The sequence below is a fragment of the Canis lupus genome, chromosome 9 (genome assembly GCF_048164855.1).
Source record: "Canis lupus baileyi chromosome 9, mCanLup2.hap1, whole genome shotgun sequence".
NCBI lineage: Eukaryota > Metazoa > Chordata > Mammalia > Carnivora > Canidae > Canis > Canis lupus.
The window spans coordinates 31690042-31703127 of NC_132846.1; the positions used below are offsets into that span (position 1 = coordinate 31690042).

The 13086-nt window shown below is 41.9% G+C and overlaps 1 protein-coding gene across 33 annotated transcripts in view; it reads right to left on the reverse strand.

Annotated features, from left to right (window-relative positions):
- The window catches only part of BMP4 (bone morphogenetic protein 4), a 348582-nt gene that overhangs the window by 183717 nt on the left and 151779 nt on the right, over positions 1-13086 (reverse strand). For 8 of the 33 annotated variants that reach the window (XR_012036643.1, XR_012036638.1, XR_012036631.1 and 5 more), the window contains exons 1-2: positions 1143-1405; positions 446-619 (exon numbers count right to left, since the gene is read on the reverse strand). The gene's annotated coding sequence lies outside the window, so the exon portion shown is untranslated. Of the gene's footprint in view, positions 1-445; positions 620-1142; positions 1410-2625; positions 2695-13086 lie in introns of those variants that run through there. The other 25 variants (XM_072838607.1, XM_072838606.1, XM_072838605.1 and 22 more) reach the window with 9 other exon arrangements.

Consider the following 13086-nt stretch of genomic DNA (forward strand, 5'->3'; position numbering starts at 1 on the left):
ACCTATCTGGTCCCACTCAAAGAGCCCTGCTCCTCCCTCCCCAACCCCCAAACCCACCCCCACTACTATTCTGTCTTCCTCCCCTAGACAGCCCTCTCAGTTTCAGCTCCCTGTCCCAGCAGAATGGCCTGGTGAAGGGCTCTGACCATGGGAGCCAAGAGATATCTGTATCTTCAAGCATATGGCCTAATCGTCACCTTTCACCATTCACATATGGAAATGAGGCCAACATCCAAAGGAAAGATGATGCACTGTGGACTCTTTCCCCTACATATTCTTGAGCAGAGAGGCTCTATTTGAAACACCAGAGCTGCATGTCTACTTTTCAGAACACAGATCTCCCTAGATACCACAACTGTGTCTTCCATTTCTCTTTTTCTGGGAATTCCTCATTGGCTGAAAATGAAATTCCCAGCAAGATTCTCAAGGACAAATCTATACTCACTTTGTCTGGTAGAAGGATAAACATTCGTAAGAAGGTTGAGGTCAAGGAGCTGTGCAAAGCAACACAGGCGAAGGCAAAAGCGCCTAACCAGGGGTTCATCTGGTGATAGGCCTGGGGTGTTAGGTATCCCAGAGGGCCAAGCAGAGCTTCAATCAGCAGTTAATGAGGCAAGACCTGCAACAGATAGCCACTTTTAACTTACAAAAGCTTTTAGATGTCTCTGTTTACTTTGATCCATTTCAGTTCATTTGAGCCTGGTTAGGGTGCATTTTCCTTTCTTTCTTTCTTTTTTTTTTCCCCCCTCCTTAGATAAACCCTCTGCTCCCACCCCATCTCTATCCCACCTCCCAAACAATAGTATCATTTACCAACTTTATACCTAAGTTTTGAGATCTTCTGTCAAGGTCGGCAACAATTCTATAAAACACAAGCAGAGGAAGACGGGCACCACGGTCTGCCTATAGAACGGTAATTTCAAAATCCCACCAGTGAAAGATAAATGAAAAGGAGAACGGGACAGGAAAGGCTGCATTTTCAGACAGATTTAGTTATTTGTTTCTGATTAGGCCAAGTACACGTTCTTTTATCTCCTGTTATTTTAGCCATGGGATGACCAGAGAGCTTTCTTTGTTAAGATGTTTCGGAGCGGATAAAACTAATTTACTGGAATGTGAAATAATCCCGAAAGAAACTGTACCTGATGGTCACAGACGGGGGCGATCACTTTAACGGGCCGTTGTTCCCAGGCCCCGGGGCCGGGGCAGGGCTCCCCACACGCGAGGCAGAGATATCGCTTGCGCCGAGGGATTTGCACGTGGGACGCCCTCTTAACGGGGACGCTCTGGTGTAATGAGCTTTTAATTAGGTCGGCGTCGTGCCTGACCCCACTATACCGCGAGCCTCCCCCCACCCCCGGCACAGGCGCAGATAAGTCCTGGAACCCTTCCCGGCATGCCTCGGGCGAGCGCTGCATCCCAGCATGCCCCTGGCCACCCACCTTCCCAGCATTCCTTGAGCGGCCCCTCCTCCCACCTCGCCCGTTTCTCCCCGTTTATGGCCTCCCTCCGACCTGCACCCTCTCCTCCTTCTCGCTCTCCTTCCTGCACCCCTTCCCAGTTCACCTTTCCTTTGTTCAGAATATCGTATTTGAGGCACACGTGTGTTTAAAAAGCAGGACAAAACAGACCTCGGGTCATCTAGCCCGCAAAATTAATTTCATGAATACACAGGGGCAAGCTTGGCTTGACATCGATATTGCTCAAAAATATGCTTTTCTCAAGTGAACCGCACTCCTAGTCTCCACCCCTGTCCTGACGTCTACATTCCCAGGAAGTATTAGGAAGATGTAAAAGGTAGAAGAAGGAACAGGATGAAATCTTTCTGCACTTCTACCCTTACATAAATTGCAACCACCTTTAAATGTTCTCTTTGAAATCCTGTCCAGTGAAGACCCTGAGGAGTCATCAGGGAAGTAGAAGTTAGGAAATCCAGCTTCTATTTTGAGTCCCTCTTGTTAAAAAGGGAAGGACTTGGGGCGCCTGGGTGGCTCAGTGGTTGGGCACCTGCCTTTGGCTCAGGGAGTGATCCTGGGTCCAGGGATTGAGTCCCACATCGGGCTCCCTGCGTGGAGCCGGCTTCTCCCTCTGCCTGTGTCTCTGCCGCTCTCGTGTCTCATGAATAAATAAATAATCTGATAAAAAAAAAGAAGAAAGAAGGAAGGAAGGAAGGAAGGAAGGAAGGAAGGAAGAAAGAAAGAAAGAAAGAAAGAAAGAAAGAAAGAAAGAAAGAAAGAAAGAAAGAAAGAAAGAAAGGAAGGAAGGAAGGAAAGGACTAAGTATCCAACATTGACCTAATGTCACCTGCTGGGAAGAGTCTTGGGCATTGAAGGTGCCTTATCTGCGGCTGTCACGTTAGAGCCTCAACAGTAATGATTTACATTTGTTTTGCTCTTTACCAAGTCTTTAAAATGAAATTCAGATTAGTGTATCACTGAAGAATATCGAACCCTTTGGTTAAAAGGAGCATTAAGTTCAGAGAAAACAGATCCAGACATCTTAAAGTATATTCATGAGAACAATATTAGTAACAGCTAATATTTATTCAATGCTTATTAAGGGGCAACTGCTCTAACTGCTTTAGGATTCTGCATAATTTGTAAAATGTTTACCGTGTAAGCTTACCTAATTCTTGCAGTTAATGATGGTGGCAGTTGCTAAGCTGTAGGCCAAGTTATTCCTTTCATTCATGGTCTAGAGAGAGATGACACGGGCATGTTGAGTCACTCAAAACAGGCTCAAACCACCCCAAGGAGTTTGCCTGATGAAAGGTTTTCTTTTCCTTCAAAGCCACTTCCTGTGTCACATGACCTGTATCACTCCAAAGATAATAACACTGCATGCTTCCAGAACACTTTTATCCAAAGATCTCAAAGCATTTTCAAATGTTAATTAAGCCTTCACCATCCTGGAAGATAGCAATGCCAATCTTGCTGTTTAAATACTGTATTCCAGAACACAGGTTGTTCTAATCACTAAGAGGGAAAATGGAAGCCTCTCCAGGCAAATTCAGTGCATAAGCCACCACCCAAAAGCTTGCAACACCCCAAATTCTCCTACCTCTCCTGGGAAACCACAGGAGACATAGCATCTCTATTCTAAATTGTTCTCTGCTCCCCCTGATTGTTTCCACTGGAAGAACCACATCCAAAAGGAAGAAGAAGGAGAAGGAAGGAGAAGGAGAAGGAGAAGGAGAAAAGAAGAAGAAGAAGAAGAAGAAGAAGAAGAAGAAGAAGAAGAAGAAGAAGAAGAAGAAGAAGAAGAAGAAGAAGAAGGAGAAGAAAATAAAGGCTTTATAATAGTTCTACTTTGATAGGGATAGAAATGTAGGTAGAAATATGTGCAGTGTATATCTGCAAATATATACACATTCTCAACAAACAACTGGATTCCTTTGTTACATGGTTTTTCATTTATCATGATGACCAGAAGGGGGAAAAATTAACCAACTTTTCCCAAGGCTTCAATATGACTGTTCAGACCACAGTTAATCTGCCTTCCTATTTCACAGGGATCCTGGACTGCTCTGATACAGTCAGAGAGCAGTCAGATTTCAGGCACTTTATGTATCCTTTAGCCTGGATAAAGGAAGGCCATGCGGCAACCAACGTCCTTCAAGATCTGCCTTGTCTCCTTTCCAGTTTCATCTTCCTCTACTCTGCATCTTCCTCTACTCTGTTTTTTTCTCTGTCCTTCCAAGGGGCCAAAGTTTTTTTTTTTCTACTCCAGGGCCTTTGCACAAGATTTTCCCGTGGCCCAGAATGCCTTATCTCCTATTCTTTTTTTTTTTTTTAAGATTTTCTTTATTTATTCATGAGAGACACAGAGAGAGGGGCAGAGACATAGGCAGAGGGAGAAACAGGCTCCCTGTGGGGGGCCAATACAAGATTTGATCCCAGGACCTGGGATCATGGTCTGAGCCAAAGGCAGATACTCAATCGCTGAGCCACCCAGGCACCCCTCTCCCATTCTTAATAAAACTGCCACTCTTAGTTTCCAGATTAAAGGTCACTTCATCAGAGAAGACTTGCCTTTCTATTATTAAATTAGCCTCTGTTATTCTGATGACAGACTGTTTGGATTATAATATAATGATATTTTCTTTGTTTGGTGCCTCCTTTCTAGATGATAAACTCCATGAAAACAAGGACTGTGTCTTTTCTGTTCACCACTGCATAACTCATGCCTGGCACTTTGGATGCTCTCAGAAAATATCTGTTGAATAAACTTATGAATGATTCTTTTTTTAACTTGGTTTAAAAATCACATTTTTCTCTTGAAGTGATATTATATAGGATCTAGGGGACAAGAGAGAAATGGGTGTCAGAAGTTTGGTTGTCATCATTTAAGTTCTTAGTTTCTTTCTATCAAAATTGGGAATAGCAAAAAATCTTAGAACTATTTGAGTAAACATGATTTATAATATATACTAAGCAAAGTAGGTGTTTTATACCTATATAATCTTATTTACCACTCACAACAACCTTAATGGATGGTTGTTCCATTTTGTGGTCATGAGGACTAAGTAATTTGCCCATCTCTCTAAGTCTCCTCATTCCAATTATTCATTTATTGAGCACTCACTGTTTGCCAGGCACTGCAGGGATAGAGCAGTGAACAACAAACACAGTAATGGTCTCCTAATTGGAGCTTTTGTCCTTGATCCTCCACAGCAATAGCACAGTGCATTCTGGCATATAGTTGGTGCTCAATAAATATTTAAACAGTGTGAATCAGGTTTAAAAAAAAAATTCGAGAACTATGATTGAATCCCTTCAGAGTTTGAAAGGTCCCACAATACTGCTACAATACTGGTGCTCATTACATGACTTTCCCGGGGGAAATATGATTTGCTGTTCATTCTGTAAAGATGTAAAGTGCAGAAAGAGGTCACAATCACTCCAATGTTCTAATAAAAAATACAATGATCGATGTTGAGAGTTTTAACTAATGGTGCCACATTGCAGCCAAAATGATCTTTCTCAAACACAAATTAGAAAATCAGATCGTGTCTCTCCTGTGATTTACTATCTTGTGGGGCTCCCCAATGGCCTTGGGATAGAGTCCAATCTCCCCATCTCCTTGATGTGGCTGACAAGAGCTTGACTCCCTCTTTGGAAACATGTCTCTTTACTGACTTCACTTGCTACTTTGCAGTCTTTGTAAGAAAAAAACAAAACATTTAACTCCTCCAACACCTCCAGACCTTGAACATGCTGTTCCATCTTTTAGTAACACCTTCCTGTATTTGCACCATCACTACCACTCTTTGCCTGTGTCAAGGAGGTTTATTTGTGTGTGAGATTTTTACTGGGAATTGCTCTTAGGAACAATACCTGTGAAGAGGGAGGGATGCAGAATTGGGCAGAAGGATAAAGTGAACTGCACTACAGGTTCAGCTGAGGACTCCACTGATCCCAGGAGGAGCTCTGGAACAGAGATGGTCCTTCAGCAATGTCCAAATTAAGACAAGAAGGTTGACCTTTTACCCCAGTTGCCCCTGGAAATAGGAATAACCTTGAGCAAGATTTCCTTCAGCAAAGGGCAATATCTAGGGTAGGATCTCAGCTGAGAACCGTCAAAAAATAACACTACTGCCAACAGGAAAATGAGTGTCCCAGTCCCTAAAGAGGTACCTAGACAGCACATCATGACATCCACTGCAGTCTGGCTAATTCTGGTCATCTTTCTGGTCTCAAATATCTCTTCCTCTAGGAAGCCTCCCCTGACTCCCTAAGACTGGGAGAGATGCCCCTACAAAAGCACCTGTTGCTTCCCCCTTGCAGCATGCTTCACATTATATTATAATCATTTGTTTAGAGGCACCTGGGTGGCTCAGTCAGTTAAGAGTCTGCCTTCAGCTCAGGTCATGATCTCAGGGTCCTGGAATGGAGCCCTGTGTCGGGCACCCTGCTTACCGGGGAGTCTGCTTCTCCCTTTCCCTGTTCCTCCTCCCCACAACTCATGCTCTCTCTCTCTCTCAAATAAATAAATCTTTGAAAAATAATAATTTGTCTGTATTCCCCCAGGAAAGTATAAACCACATTTTAAAAAGACAGGTGGATCCCTGGGTGTCTCAGCGGTTTGGCGCCTGCCTTTGGCCCAGGGCGCAATCCTGGAGTCCTGGGATCGAGTTCCGCGTCGGGCTCCTGGCATGGAGCCTGCTTCTCCCTCTGCCTGTATCTCTGCCTCTCTCTCTCTCTCTATGTCTATCGAGAATAAATAAATAAAATCCTTTTTAAAAATAATAAATAAAAATAAAAATAAAAATAAAAAGACATAGTGTTTATCTTATTAGCATTCTATCTACCAATATATAAATAATCACAAACAAATTTTAAAAATGAATGACAAAATAAAGATTCTATTTTGGTTTTTTAAAAATTGTTACACAAACACCAAAAAAGCCTGAAAGATCATTCACCAAAATATGATCCATTGTGGCAGGATGATGTGTGATTTTTATCTCCTCCACTATGTATCTAAATTTTTAAAAGCACATTGACCTTTTAAATTTTTTAAAAGGTCATAATCATTTTGAAGAAAAAAATGACTCTTACTATAATAATAACTAGTATCAATAGACTCATCCTATAAAGTCATTATTTTATACTATAATTTATAGTTCATAAAGCAATTTTACATAAATTATTTTGTTCAATATTGACCAAAAGTCAACAAGAGAAAAAAGGCCAGTATCAAATTCTGATTCCTACTGGATTGCAAAATAAAGCCAACCCTCACAATCAGGAATGAGAGAATGTACCCTCACAGCCTGGGAACCTAGCTATCTAACATTTCTTCTTCTCCAACATGTTCATTTTTGATGAGGTCTTGCCAGGCTTTGGGGAACACAGTGATATTGGAAGACCATATATAATGCATCCCTCCCTATCTTCCTTGAGTCTCACTGGCTACATTCTCTCTCCTCACTTTTCTCTCCCTCCCTAGTCCTATTCATAAAGGAGAATAAAATGCCTCTCCCATGGCCTTATTTTCATCATTTGTTTCCACAAGCCTAATCTACAAGGCCAGCTAGAGTTGAAAGCCCTGTTTTCCCCTTCCATCTCATGTCCCTCTTCTCTCCTATAATGATAACACTTCACATATGTATAGCACTTTCCAGAAGGCTTCCGCATACATCACTTCCCTGGATCTTCCCAACAAACCTTTGAGGTCTGCACATCAGATACTGTTACCCCATTTTAGAGATAAGGAAACCAAAACACAGAGAGGTTACATGACTTGCCAAAAATCACAGTTAGTTAAAGATAAATACAGGACTAGAATCTGGGTCCTTACAGAAAAGCCCAGAACCCTTTGCATTTTTGCTTTGATCTTCTAGTCTAGCGTCTGACCCATTGATAGGGCCCTGCAGAATCTAACGCTGGTTACAAACTAACATGCAAGCAAAATTATGGGTTCAATTTCTGAGCAGGCCAGTTGTGATGCTTGCATTGGAGTGGGCTAATGCATGGAGACAACGTGCAAATGAAGGACCTAAGATACAAAAGTGACCAATGGAGAGTGTGTAGATGATTTAGCTCAATTCCATCACCATGGTGAGTTAAACACCTGAATTACCTATTCTTTTAAGCCCACATAAATATATAAAATAACTATTTCTATAAATAGACTATACAAATCCATGTTTCTGTAATTGTCACTTTCTGTCATCACAGTTTTCTTGGGAGTGTCCCAATTTATACCTATTGCTATGGTGCAATTAGAGGCTCTCCCTTTCTCTTTAAAAAAAAATGTCCCAGAGTAGAAGATAATTTATATGGTCATCTCATATACTTTTTACAGAGAACAAATGTGCAACTTCAGTAGACAGCGAACAGTATTGATTTTCAAAGTGGCAAGCCCCAAATGTTGTAGGAAGGGTTGCCGTTATTGAAATACACTGCTGGAAACCTTCCCAGTGTTAAATGGCCTTTGCTAAAGACACAGTAAGACACACACCCCTTTGTGTTCTGTTGGGCTCAAGTTTTAAAATGTAGTGAAATTCTGGCTAGCTTCAATCCATTTGCTAAATGACTCTGGTTTTCCTGCACCTCATTCCCTCACCTGATATTATACCTTTGTCTCATTGCTTATCAGAAGTGTCTCTTTCCACATTCATTTTTAACACTGAGAAGAAACAAATTAGAATTCACATTTTTTGGCTTAAAATTATAATGCCTCCTACATTTCCCAAAGGAATCCTGCCAAGAGAATGGCCTAGAACAATAGCTGTTTGCCAAAAGTAAGAGGTAAGATTTTCACAGTAATTCCAACCCAAGCCTTTGAGCTTTTTTTTTTTCCTCCCATCCAAAATATGGGGAGAATGCCTGCTCTCCAGTTGCTGAAAAACCAGAGCAGATGCTGTAACTCACACAACTGATGAACAATGTATGTTGCTTTCCTTTGAAATCCTAGTCCTGCCTCAACGGTACAGACCTGGTCCTCCCTCTCAGGAAGCTTACAATCTTGTTCCAAAGGACAGATACAAGATAACACATAATTAAATGCTAAGAGTGTACATTCAAAAAGCAATATGTGTCAGTCTAAGGAGAAAGTGGTATGAGTTGGAGTAATAAGCAGATAAGTAGTGTTCATATTTTTCCTAAGGGACATCTTATAGACACATCAAGAAAAATATCTGAAGGGTATATGGCCACTTTCTCAAGGTCTCCATGGATTCCAAATCAACGTTCAGCTGAACTTTTCTGAATTTTGGACCTGGGTACTAAATGACTCTGCCAGGCAGAGAACTGGCTGGCAACTTCATAGAAGTTTCTCCCTTTGTTATCAAATTTTTCTTTTATTTTTTTAGACTAATCCAAGTCACTCATCTGAGCAAGTGAAGATGGCAAAATCCATATTCTTTTGAGAGAGGTTTTTTTTTTTTTAAGATTTTATTTATTTATCATGAGAGACATAGAGAGAGAGGCAGAGACACAGGCAGAGGGATAAGCAGGCTCCACGCGGGGAGCCCGATGTGGGACCCCAAGGTCATGCCCTGGGCCGAAGGCAGATGCTCAACCACTGAGCCACCCAGGCGTCCTAAGAGAGATTCTTTGGGCCCTTTTCACAAAGATTTGTCTTCCCCTATCATTGTAGCAAGCATAATCAGACTGCAGTTCTTTCTGCAGTATACATATATAAAGATTGTGTCTAAAAGACATGAGCAAACACATCCCAACCCATACCCCAGTAGAAAACAGGAAAAGACAGACTAACCTCAGATTCTTTGAAGTGAGAATGTAGCTATTCCGTATCTCCTTTACAATCATTAATCAACCAGCATTACTGAGCACCTACTAGGTTCTCAGGCCAGGCACTATGATGAGATCTCTGCCCTGCAGGAATACCTGAATTGGGTGGAAAAGTGCTGTAATAGAGCCTGTAGCCAGACACTGGACTGGGCTCTTTATACAGGCTAATCCTGAAATTATCTTCCCGGTTAGCCCTATTTTACAGAGGAGAAAACAAATGCCTGGAGAAAATACTATGCCTAAGGTTGTAAAGTAGTAAAGTAGGAATTCAACCAGGGTTTCGGGGTTTCAAAGCCTCTGCTCTTTTTACCATCCCATGTTCCCTTTGCTCTCATTCTAATTGAGAGCCCTGTTAGTTGGCACTGCTAAGACAGGGATCTGATATCTGGATGTTTTTTCCACCAGATCCTCCCAGAAGAAGATGTCCTAACTTCAGTGCAACAAAAAACCTGAGTGATAACATCAGATTTTGCCAGAATGGAGTTACATCCTGGCTGTCATACAGAAACCAAGGCCTCCGACAGTGAGCACACTATTATGTCACATTCTTTCAACAGCTCCAGGAGAACAGAAGAAAACAATGATGTGGGTAATTTAAAATAATAGAGGTTTAAAAGAAATCTTCACATCTGTCTTTTGAATTAATTATATAATTATTTGAGTTCCTATCTTCCTTTTTCAAATGGTAAATTACGATTACTCTGTAGTTACTGGAACATTGAGTACTACAGTAAATCAGCCGAGAGAACGCTGGGCAGCTGAGGAAGAATTCAAGGCCCAGCTTTCATGATGCAAAATGCTGGTGGCATCAGATGGGTCACTAACTTGTCTGGCCCTCAGCTTCCTCAAGAAGAAAAAAAGGGGGATCCCTGGGTGGCGCAGCGGTTTGGCGCCTGCCTTTGGCCCGGGGCGTGATCCTGGAGACCCGGGATCGAATCCCACATCGGGCTCCCGGTGCATGGAGCCTGCTTCTCCCTCTGCCTGTGTCTCTGCCTCTCTGTCTCTCTCTGTGTGACTATCATGAATAAATAAATAAAATCTTTAAAAAAAAAAAAAAAAAAAAGAAGAAAAAAAGGGGATTAGGCTAGAAGCTTTATTTATTTATCCAGTAAATATTCTTTAGTAATACTCAGTCTTTGCCCTCAGGTTGTTTACAGTCTAGTGGAAGAGATAGAAAAGAGTACAAACTATTTTAATACAGCATGATAACTGTTACTAAAAGGTAACTGGAGGATGAGATGGGATTGCATAATTCATTTGTAGGGTACGGAGGAGGGTACACTGTAGAGACAGTGGCACCTAAAGCAGAGGCATAAAGAACCAAAGGCAAAGTGTGCATATGCAGGGGGGAGCAGGAGCAGTGACCCAGGCAGATAGAACAGTGAGGGCAGAGGCCTGCCAGGGGCTGCCATGGTCCCTTAGGAAACCACAAGTCACCTTACTATGTCTGGTTTGTGCAAAGGCAGCTGAAAGTGGTCATACAGGAGATGCACAGGGAGTCAGGGGCCAGACCCATTACCAGTGGCCTTTTCACCAAAAGGAGTTTCAACTTGATTCACTTCTTCAGAAACTATTTATTGATCTTACTATGAGGCCGGCCTTTTTCTAGGTTCTGGGGTTATCAGAACAGTAACAAGAACAACAGGTTCCTGTTTTTACAGAGCAAAATAAGAATCCATTCAAGGGTTAAAGCAGGAAAATGACATGATCAGAGTTTTAGAAAGACCACGCTGGCTGCTGAGTAGGAATAGCTTGGAGAAGGATAGCTTCTTTCAGCTATAAAATTCTGGCTCCATGATTTAAAACTCAGGAAATAATAAATTATAAAAATCTCCGCGTTAATATTTATATTATACATGAATATCAAAGTATATTCTTTTTCATACAAATACAGAAATCTTTGGGTCACAGATTTCTTTGCAATTATTCAATAAATCGAGTGGGTTCTTTCCACTGCTCTATGCTCAGATATGGGAACATTTACTTATTTGGTAGAGAAGGAAAAAGAGCCAACACATACTGCACCCTGAGGACGTACTAGAGGCAATGGGGAGGAGTAGGTATTAAGATAGCCCACTTTACAAATGAGGAATGCTGTCTCAAATTTCATCAACTCTAAATGTCATTTGGTGAGAACAGGGTAAAGCCAAGATTCAAATCTGATTTTCTGGTTGGTTTGTTTGTTGTACATCAAAGCCCCTACTGTTTTAGGTCCCAAAGCATAATTATAAGATAGTCACCATTCTCCCTGAGCTCTTGGAAGACTAGTAAAAAACTAACTTCTGGGTATCAGCTGGTCGGCTCAACATAGTTATTTTTCATGTAAACATGATCCATGTTCAAATAAATTACAAAACTCCTGATGTTCAGGGACCATGAGCATCTCAAAACCCTTCAGTGAGCTTATAGAAAGCAGAACTCAAATCTAGTCTATCAAGCCTATCAAATATTGAAAGCGGGAGTTTGAGGTATGGAGAAACATTTTTCTTAGAGTGGAGATGCACAGGTAGGGAAGAGAGAACCAAGCCTTGAAAAATATTTAGTAGTTCCTAGAAAGTTGTTTTCCAGTACAAGAAAGACTGCTTTTAAGCATAAGAATTCCCTGAGTTTCCTAAAAATAAACCAAAAATAAATAATGAAAACCACCTCAGGCCTCAGAGCCCATTTCTGCTCTGCTCACTTAGTGTTTCCTCTTCTCCTGGCACATTGGCTACCATCCCCTCCCTGTGGAATCCCGGATCTTATGCAGCAAGGCTGGGGGGCAGGTTTACAAGGCCTCCAGGAGCCTGGTGGCCTCCACACACTTCCTGGTCCCCACCCACCACCCCCAGATCTTCCGGAGTGTCCTGCTTCCTGTCCTGGAGCTAAGCCCCTTACAAGACTCACAGGAGGTAAGGGACGCTTGCTTTTCAAGCCCCTGAAGGTCTCTGTTTCCTTGCAAGTAAGACACCCACTGTAATTTATAAGTTAGCTATAACTGTTGAGTACAGGAAAGACTGAGCATCTTTTTTGTTCGTTCTGTTTGTTCTCATTTAAAGCATAGTATTCAAACACATCTGCTCACCCCCAAGTGTAGCACTTGCCGGTAATTTACCTAGAATTTCTAACCCCAGATTTTCTTTTTTTTAAAAAAGATCTTATTTATTTATTCACAAGAGACATAGAGAGAGAGGCAGAGACATAGGCAGAGGGAGAAGCAGGTTCCCCAAGGGGAGCCTGATGAGGGACTCCACCCTGGGACTCCGGGACCACACCCTGAGCCAAAGGCAGACACTCAACTGCTGAGCCACCTAGGCGTCCCTAACCCCAGATTTTTTTTTGGACAATCCACACAGTACACACAGCCTTGTTCTTTCTTAAACTAGGTGTGCTAATCCCATTCCCCTTGCCAAGAAGTGTTTTTTGCAGTGAACATTAGCTGCAGCAGTTCTGATCAATGAGATGAAAGAAGTCTGCTAACAGGAAAGGAAGGTGTCTGAGAAAGGTTACCTTGCTGAAAAAAAAAGGAAAAGAAAGATAGAAGAAAAGAAGGAAGATGGAATGGAAGAAAAGAGGAGAAAAAAAGAGGCACCTAGAGGGAAGCAGCTCCTTCTTCCTCTAGGTCTGGTAACTGTAAACATTCTAACCATCTTGCAACCATGAAAGGAATCCATCTGAAAACAGAGCTGACATGCGCAGGGTCGCAGAGCAAAAAGATGGAAAGAACCTGGGTCTTTGCATTTACCAACCCTACCACTCTCTGACTACTGGGCCTCTTCTTATGTGAAGTAAGAACTTTTTCTCATCGTATAAGTCATTTTGAGTCAGGATTTCTGTGTGTCTGAAA